Source organism: Cervus canadensis, chromosome X (assembly GCF_019320065.1).
Source record: "Cervus canadensis isolate Bull #8, Minnesota chromosome X, ASM1932006v1, whole genome shotgun sequence".
NCBI classification, from domain to species: domain Eukaryota; kingdom Metazoa; phylum Chordata; class Mammalia; order Artiodactyla; family Cervidae; genus Cervus; species Cervus canadensis.
This window is the reverse complement of record NC_057419.1, coordinates 2,101,783-2,111,467: the sequence shown is the minus strand read 5'-3', so window position 1 is coordinate 2,111,467 and position 9,685 is coordinate 2,101,783. Positions and strand designations below refer to the sequence as shown.

Here is a 9,685-nt window from a genome sequence, read left to right as displayed (position 1 = left end):
AAAGAAAAAAGGAAAGATATACCCATCTGAATGCAGAGTTTCAAAGAATAGCAAGGAGAGATAAGAAAGCCTTCTTAAGTGGACAGTGCAAAGAAATAGAGGAAAACAATAGAGTGGGAAAGACTAGAGATCACTTTAAGAAAACTGGAGATACCAAAGAACATTTCATGCAAAGATGGGCACAATAAAGGACAGAAATGGTATGGACCTAAGAGAAGCAGAAGATATTAAGAAGAGGTGGCAAAAATACACAGAAGAACTATACAGAATGACCATAATGACCCAGATAACCACAATGGTGTGATCACTTGCCTAGAGCCAGACATCCTGGAGTGTGAAGTCAAGTGGGCCTTAGGAAGCATTACTAGGAACACAGCTACTGGATGTGATGAAATTCCAGCTGAGCTATTTCAAATCCTAAAACATGAATGCTGTTAAATTGATGCACTTAATACGCCAGCAAATTTGGAAAGTGCAGCAGTGACCACAGGACTGGAAAAGGTCAGTTTTCATTCCAATCCCAAAGAAATGCAATGCCAAAGAATGTACAAACTATGGTACAGCTGTGTTCACTTCATATGCTAACAGGTGGCGTTAGTGGTAAAGAACCCACCTGCCAGTGCAGGAGACATCAGCAAAACAGGTTCAATCCCTGGGTCGGGAAGATCCCCTGGAGGAGGGCATGGCAATCCACTCCAGTATTCTTGCCTGGAGAATCCCTTGGACAGAGGGGCCTGGCAGGCTATGGTCCATAGTATCGCAAAGCGTCAGACACAGCTGAAGTGACTTAGTACAGGTGTTTTTCTGGAATGCGCTTGCTTTTTCTATGACCCAATGGAGGCTGGCAATTGATTTCTGGTTCCTCTGTCTTTTCTAAATCCATTTGTGCATCGAAGTTCTCAGTTCACATATTGATGAACCCTAACTTGGTGGTTTTTGATCATAACTTTGCTGGCATGTGAAATGATCTCAATTGTATGATAGTTTGAGCATTCTTTGGCCTTGGCCTTCTTTGGGATTGGAATGAAAACTGACTTCTAGTCCCATGGCCAGTGCTGAGTTTTCCAAATTTGATGACATGTTGAGTGCAACACTTTAACATCATCATCTTTTAGGATTTAAATAGCTCAGCTGGAATTCCATCACTTCCACTGGCTTTTCATAATCATGTTTCCTAAGGCCCAGTTAACTTCACAATGCAGGATGTCTGGCTCTAAGTGAGTAGCCACACCATCGTGGCTTTCTGGGTCACTACTATCTTTTTTGTATAGTTCTTATGTGTTTTTGCCACTTCTTAATCTCTTTTGCTTTTGTTAGAACCTTGCTGTTTCCATCTTTCATTGTTCCCATTCTTGCATAAAATGTTCCCTTGATATCTTAATTTTCTTGAAAATATCTCTAGTGTTTCCTATCCTATTGTTCTCCTTTATTTCTTTGCATTATTCACTTAAGAAGATTTATCCAAGACACTTTATTTGTAGAACAATATGAAAATGCATTTAGGAAAAAATCATTAAAACCTCTTAAAACCATATTATTTATGGAGAAGAATTCTTAACATTTGAGTGTATATTTGTTTCTGAGACATTTTGCTATATAAATGTAAGTGTTCATCTTATAGCATAGTAATCAGGTGATGGCCTACTTATCATTTTATACAATTGCTTTCTTTGGAGAAATGCTAATGTGGGCTTCCTGGGTGGTGCTAAGGTAAAAGAACCCATTTGCCAGTGCAGGAGAGCTCAGAGACAGGGGCTTGATCCCTGGGTCAGGAAGATGCCTTCAAGGAGGTCATGGCAACCCATTTCAGTATTCTTGCCTGGAGAATCCCATGGACAAAGGAGTCTGGTGGCCTAGAGTCCATGGGGTCACAAAAAGTCACACATGATATAGGCCCATGTAATCATAAAAATGGGAATAGAATCACCAATGTCCAATTTAGGTATGATAATTCTAAGAATTGTTAATTATTATTGCTGACTCCCTCAGTTCCCCACACTGTTGTAAGTGCTAAACCTGTAGCTTCTCATTAAACCCTCACCACAGTCTATGAGGAGGAGCTACTCTTGCCCAACTTTAAACATCAGGGAAATGAAGCACATTGAGGGCAGGGCTAAGCAGTCACAAGACTAAGATGCAAACAGATTCTAGGTGGCTGCTGAGCCCCACATCTAACTAGTGCCCACTGCTACCTCTCACCTGATAAGACTCATTGTCATCAGGGCACACAATGCTTTGGAAAACCATACACAAAAACAAACTCAAAATGGACTAAAGACTTAAGTGTAGGCCAGAAATTACAAAACTCTTTAATGAAAACATAGGCAGAATATTCTATGCCAAAAATCGTAGCAAGATTCTCTTGGACCCACCTCCTAGAGTAATGGAAATAAAAGAAAAATTAACAAATACAATTTAATAAAACTTAAAAGCTTTTGCACAGCAAGGGAAACTATAAACAAAATGAAAAGACAACCCTCAGAATGGGAGAAAACAATTGCAATCGAAAAAACTGACAAAGGATTAATCTCCAAAATATATAAGCTGCTCAGTCAGCTCAATATGAAAAAAAACAAACAACCCAATCAAAAAAAAAAGGCAGAAGATATAAACAGACACTTCTGCAAAGAAGACATACAGATGGCCAATAAACACATGATAAGATGCTTCAACACTGCTCATTATTAGAGAAATGTAAATCAAAACTGCAACAAAGTACCACCACATACTAGTCAGAATGGCTATTATCAACAAATCTATAAACAATAAATGCTGGAGAAGATGTGGAGAAAAGGGAACCCTCTTGCACTTTTGGTGGGAATGTAAATTGATACAGCCACTGTGGGGAACAGTATGCAGATTCCTGAGAAAAATTAGGAATAAAACTATTCGACAAAGGAGGCAAGGATATACAATGGAAAAAAGACCACCTCTTTAACAAGTGGTGCTGGGAAAACTGGTCAACCACTTGTAAAAGAATGAAACTAGAACACTTTCTAACATCATACACAAAATTAAACTCAAAACGGATTAAAGATCTAAATGTAAGGCCAGAAACTATAAAACTCCTAGAGGAGAACATAGGCAAAACACTCTCCGACATAAACCACAGCAGGATCCTCTATGACCCACCTCCAGGATATTGGAAATAAAAGCAAAAATAAACAAATGGGACCTAATGAAACTTAAAAGATTTTGCACAACAAAGGAAACTATAAGCAAGGTGAGAAGTCAGGCTTCAGAATGGGAGAAAATAATAGCAAATGAACCAAAAGACAAAGGATTAATCTCAAAAATATACAAGCAACTCCTGCAGCTCAATTCCAGAAAAATAAATGACCCAATCAAAACATGGGCCAAAGAACTAAACAGACATTTCTCCAAAGAAGATGTACAGATGGCTAACAAACACATGAAAAATGCTCAACATCACTCATTATTAGAGAAATGCAAATCCAAACCACAATGAGGTACCATTACACGCCAGTCAGGATGGCTGCTATCCAAATGTCTACAAGCAGTAAATGCTGGAGAAGGTGTGGAGAAAAGGGAACCCTCTTACACTGTTGGTGGGAATGCAAACTAGTACAGCCCCTATGGAGAACAGTGTGGAGTTTCCTTAAAAACCTGGAAATAGAACTGCCATATGACCCAGCAATCCCACTCCTGGGCATACACACTGAGGAAACCAGATCTGAAAGAGACACGTGCACCCCAGTGTTCATCGCAACACTCTTTATAATTGCCAGGACATGGAAGCAACCTAGATGCCCATCAACAGACGAATGGATAAGGAAGCTGTGGTACATACACACCATGGAATATTACTCAGCCATTAAAAAGAATGCATTTGAATCGGTTCTAATGAGATGGATGAAACTGGAGCCCATTATACAGAGTGAAGTAAGCCAGAAAGATAAAGACCAAGACAGTATACTAACGCATATATATGGAATTTAAAAAGATGGTAACTATAACCCTATATGCAGGACAGAAAAAGAGACACAGATGTACAGAACAGACTTTTGGACTCTGTGGGAGAAGGCGAGGGTGGGACGTTCTGAGAGAATAGCACTGAAACAAGTATACTATCAAGGGTGAAACAGATCACCAGCCCAGGTTGGATGCATGAGACAAGTGCTCAGGGCTGGTGCACTGGGAAGACCCAGAGGGATGGGATGGAGAGGGAGGCGGGAGGGGGGATCGAGATGGGGAACACATGTAAATCCATGGCTGATTCATGTCAATGTATGGCAAAAAACACTACAATATTGTAAAGTAATTAGCCTCCAACTAATAAAAATAAATGAAAAAAACAAAACAACAACAAAAAAATACTATCATATGACCCATCAATTCCACTCTTGGGCATATATCCTGAGAAACTCACAACTCAAAAAGAAACATGTACCCTAAGGTGTACTGCAGCACTATTTACAATAGGCAGGACACAGAAGCAACCTAGACGTGCATATACAGATGCATGGACAAAGAAGTAGTGGTACATATGTACAATGGAATACTACTCAGCAAAGGAACAAATTTGAGTCAGTCATAATGATGTGGATGAACCTAGAAACTGTTACACAGAGTGACGTAAGTCAGAAAGAGAAAAACAAATATAGTAAATTAAAGCATATATATGAAATCTAGAAAAATGATACTAATGAACATATTTGCAGGGAAGGAATGGAGAACCAGACATAGAGAACAGACTTGGGGACACAGCAGGGGAATGAGAGGGTGAGACAAATCACAAAAGTAGCACTGACATATATATACACATTACCACGTGTAAAAGACATAGCTAGTGAGAAGGTGCCATATAACACAGGGAACCCAGACTGGAGTTTGTATGAATAAAGGGGCAGGATGGGGGGAGGGGAGTGGAGACGGAGAGGATATATATATATAGTTACAACTGATTTGTAATGTTGTATGGCAGAAACCAGCACAACATTGTAATGCAATTATCCTCCATTTAAAAATTTAAACTGTCAAACTGAGGTCCAATATTTTCCTCCAATTTAATAACAAGAAATTTAAAGCATTGATATTCATAATTTTGGTTGTTATTGGAGGGGAATTTTCTTGTTATATGGAGGAAGGGACTTCCTCAACCTCTCATCTCTCTTCCTGTCTCTGAAAAATATTACTCTTCTAAAGGCTTTTCTAGGGATGTGGTAAGAATGTACTTGCTTCCCTGCCATTTCATGTTTTTAACATTTGCAAGAGCAATAGACATCTCTTTTAGGTAAAAAATAAATAACATAATAAACAGTGGAAAAACAACATTTGCCCAAAACATACAACCCCCAAACATTTGCTGAATGTTTTTATCCGCATTTCATTGTTCAAGAATGCATTATATTCTTTCTTATGCAGGCATTTATATATTTATGCACGTAGGCATGTGTTTGTATACCGATCTACAAAAGGTAAGAGCTCATTTTAGTTTTTCAACCCTCCTGTCACTACAGTGGGTTGACATGTATCCTGAAAAAGACATGTCCAAACCGCAATGCCTGAACCTGTGATGAGACCATTTTGGGGAATAAGGTCTGTGACATGAAACTACGGATATTGACATGAAATCATCCTGTATTTAGAGTAGACTCTACAATGAATGATTGGTGTCCTATAAGAAAAAGGAGAGAGGGAGAGCGTTGTGACCTCACTAGCCCTTTTGAGATTGCTACAGCACTGCCCCCAAGATTAAGCTTCCCTGATAGCTCCGTTCGTAAAGAATCCGCCTGCAATGTGGGAGACCTGGGTTCGATCCCTGGGTTGGGAAGATCCCCTGGAGAAGGGAAAGGCTACCCACTCCAGTATTCTGGCCTGGAGAATTTCACAGGGTCGCAAAGAGTCAGACACCCCTGAGCGACTTGCACTGCGCAAGAGAGAGGAGGGTCGGCTCAGAGCCCTGAGAGGTGCACAGGTGCGGTCGACCCCACAGCAAAGGTCAAACGGAAGTCCCTCTGCTGAGGCGGCATCCCGGAAGAAGCACTGGTCTTCGTGGAGTGGTGGCCTGGGGCCTGCGCACCTCAGCGGTCTCGGGCTTAGCTTCTCAGAACTAAGGGAGAAGCCTCACCTGGGAACAGGGAGGAATGGAACTTGGCGCCCGCCTTCTGCCTCACTAGAGAGCCCTGTGCCCACCACTGCCGTGCTGCAACGGTTGTCAGTGCCTGGGGGCAGTCAACGTTCGTTTGCTTCCTTTTGGGATACTTGTCTTTAACACGGACAAATACACCGCCTTCTGGGGTCGTACTGTTTACCTGGCCCACAGAACCTTTTTACTTAAAGACATTCCGGTGCTCTCAATCCTGGAATTCTGGTATTGATGTTGAATACACCTTATTAGCATATTAAAATGGCTGTACCCAAAGGCACCATCCCTTCCTTGTTGGGATGCCTGTGCCACATCTGTGTGGAAATCCTCATTGAGCCTGTGACACTGCCTTGCAACCAACGCTCTGTAAAGCATGCTTCGAATCAACTGTGGAGAAGGCAAATTTGTGCTGTCCTTTCTGTTGCAGCCAGGTCTCTTCGTGGACTCGGTACCGCACCTGAAGAAATTCTCTTGTCAATATGGAACTGTGGGAGATAATTCAAAAACCCTAACCAGAGGAATGCCGGCTTAGAGGCTCTGGGCAACAATCAGAGGAAGTCGTTGATGACTCTCAGCCAGTTCGTCTATTAAGTCAACCTGGGGAATTAAGAAGAGAATATGAAGAGGAGAGAAGCAAGGTGGAGGCAGAGCGACAAGCCATTCAGGAGGAAGAAAACAAAGCCAGTGAAGAATACATACGGAGATTACTGGCAGAGGAGGAAGAAGAGGAAAAGAGACAGGCAGAAAAAAAGCTCAGAGAGATAGAAGAACAACTGAAAAGTGATGAAGCGCTGGCAAGAAGGCCAAGCCTTAATGTGAGCAATGTCTGTGAGGAAAGTGTCTCGGCTTTCTGCTCGGATTCCAAAAACATCTAATCCCGTCACAACTGAGTCACAAAGGAAAAGGAAGAGCAAACAAAAAAGCACTGGCGATATTCAAAAGAATTTGTCACTGAATTCTCAACTTGAGTCAGCGTCACAGTCTGAAGTCATAGAAGAAGACAGGGAAACTTCCAGGTCTGAGGAAACTGACAGCAGTGATCGGGAGAAACCTACATGGCAAGACACAGAAATTGAGGAAGATGTGCCAGCACTTTCTCCTCAAATATGTCTTGAAGTTCAAAAGCGAGATGCAGAAGCTTCAGTGGAGTCACCTAGACCTCAGTTATGTGCCAGTGGTGGAGAATGGTACCTTGAAGGAAAAGTGAAAACCAAACAAAGCAGTCATGAAAGAGAGTCATGTGTCATCAGTCATGAAGAACCTAAAGCTGGAATTTCCTCTTCTGGAGAAGCTGCATTTAAGTCTTTTGGCGAAACAGAGAGTGGATGTACAGTGTCAGATATGACATAGACACTGAAAAATAACACAGTTGTGACAGAAAATGAGGAGCCTCGCCTCACCTACTGACCAGTAAAGATATCTCCAGAGCGAAAAACCAGGAGTCTTTGTCTGAAGCAGTCAGCAATCCATGCTGTTCTACAAAAAGAAGAAAAATGGTCCTCAAAGCTTCCTCAGACCAAGAGTAAACAAGTCCACTTCACCCCAAAACTGATAGATTTGGAACGTCTGTTTTTTGAGAGACATTAAACAAGATGAACAGGATAGGTTATTAGCATTGCAGCTTCAGAAAGAGGTGAATCAAGAACAAATGAGGCCAACCTGGCTAAAAGGATCCCCAGATGAATATCAGTTATGGGCTATGTCTTCACCTTCAGGCAAATTACTAAATGGACAGAAGGAGAATACCAAAGAGAGAAGCTTCAAAAGACAAACTGATCTAGAGCATCCAGTACCTCACAGAGCCTCAAAAAGTGAAAATTGACACCCTTCTTTTAAGTTCCAGTTGTAACATTGTTCAGTTAATGCAAGAAAGTACCAAGTTCTACTATAGACACTTGTACATAAAATGACTCATTCCCTACAGCCTGGTAAGTCAAAGAAGAGTATTTTTCAGATGTTTCACAGATACACAAAGTAATGCTTGGGTAAGAAGAGTGTTTACAACCTAGTAAAGCTGGATTGTGAAGCTCTATCATAGATTCTTTATAAATTTTTCATTAGTGCTGCTCTGTGGGCACACTCATTGTCCCTGGTTAAAGGCCTGTGTGATTACAGGGGCAGAGTATATGGATGTGTTTCTGCCAAACGCAGTTGTAAGCAAGAGTTCTACTCCTTTCATTTTTTAATAACTGTGATGGACTAAGTTCAAGTTGATGGTCCTTATGGATGTAAAAATGCCTTGGCCAACTCCCAAGAAATCTTAATGTCCATGCATTTCCCCCAAGGTGCATATTTTAGTGCCTTTGAGCACTTCTTTGTCCTGACTAGTAATCAGAGCAACATTATAATATACCAAGTAACTAAGGAAGCCAGGTAGAGTTTAAAATCTGCTTTCTTGCAACTTTCTCATTACATTCGCAGAGCACTTGAAGTGTATCTTCCACAACACTAATTTCCATCTCTAGTTTAATTGCTTTCAGTATTACAGCATTTTCTTTGACTTCAAATGGGTTAAATCATGAAGTCAGAAAAATCAGACTTTTCTGGAAAATGATGACTTAGCTGAGAGAAAGGAGAGTTGGTGCAAAAGGAGTTAATCTTGGCTTGAGACTGACTGGGTTAGACTGAGAATTTGGAAGTACTGGAACTGAGTGGATGATAGACAACTGGGTCTAGGATGGAGTAGCAGGTGGAGTTTGGCAATGTATTCTGTCCTGTCTTTTCTTTGCTAAATGACACAGAAAGCATGTGCGTTTTACTGCTTTTCACACCATACTATGTAATCTGCTATTCCAAAACACAAAATGGGAATTTACTGTAGCAGAGTTATGTTGTAATATCCTGTGATGCAGAACCTGACTAGACATGTTGTTTCCTTACATTGCCATTTGTATTGATAATGACTCTTATTTGTGTTTATGCACAAAAATGGAAAGGATGATACTTGGATTTTGCCCTGTCTTATCCCTGAAAGTTAAATCAGAGAGCAGCAATTTCACTTGTGAAATTTAACTTAGAGACTGTTAACCTTTTATTTCATTAATATGAAAAACTTGGAGTGAAAAAACAACAGTTTTAACAGCATTTCTGCTGATGTCTAGTTTGCCATCCTTTTAAGGTAATGATACAATAAAATGTCCTAGAGCTAATAATTCTAGCTTAAGTTTGTCAATGATCTTATACATTATTATGTTTTTTGCCTGCAAATTACATAACTGAAATTCTGTAATCTTTGCATACTTGATGACATATACTTCAATATTGATTGGGTGATAATGGGTAGAATTCGGAAGCTAATTTAAACTTTAATTTCCCCTTTCTCATAAATGATTGTCCCCTGAGTGATGATTGTGCTGAAATGAAGTGTAGTTAGAAACTTACCAAATTTGTCTAAAATAGACTAAAATCTCTCTTTTCATCAAACCAATATTTTTTAGGACTACATTTTAAGGACTCCTTGAATTAGTTTTGTAATTACATCTTCCCAGAGTATTCCATGACCAAAAAGGATATAAAACAGTATAATGTATTTAAGATTTACATATGTAGCCATTTATTTTTCTGTGTAAAGTTTTC

The 9,685-nt window shown here is 40.2% G+C and overlaps 1 pseudogene; it reads left to right on the top strand.

Moving 5' to 3' along the window:
* The first annotated feature begins 4,930 nt into the window (after positions 1–4,930).
* On the top strand, positions 4,931–9,211 carry LOC122435952 (annotated as a pseudogene).
* The last annotated feature ends 474 nt before the right edge of the window (positions 9,212–9,685 follow it).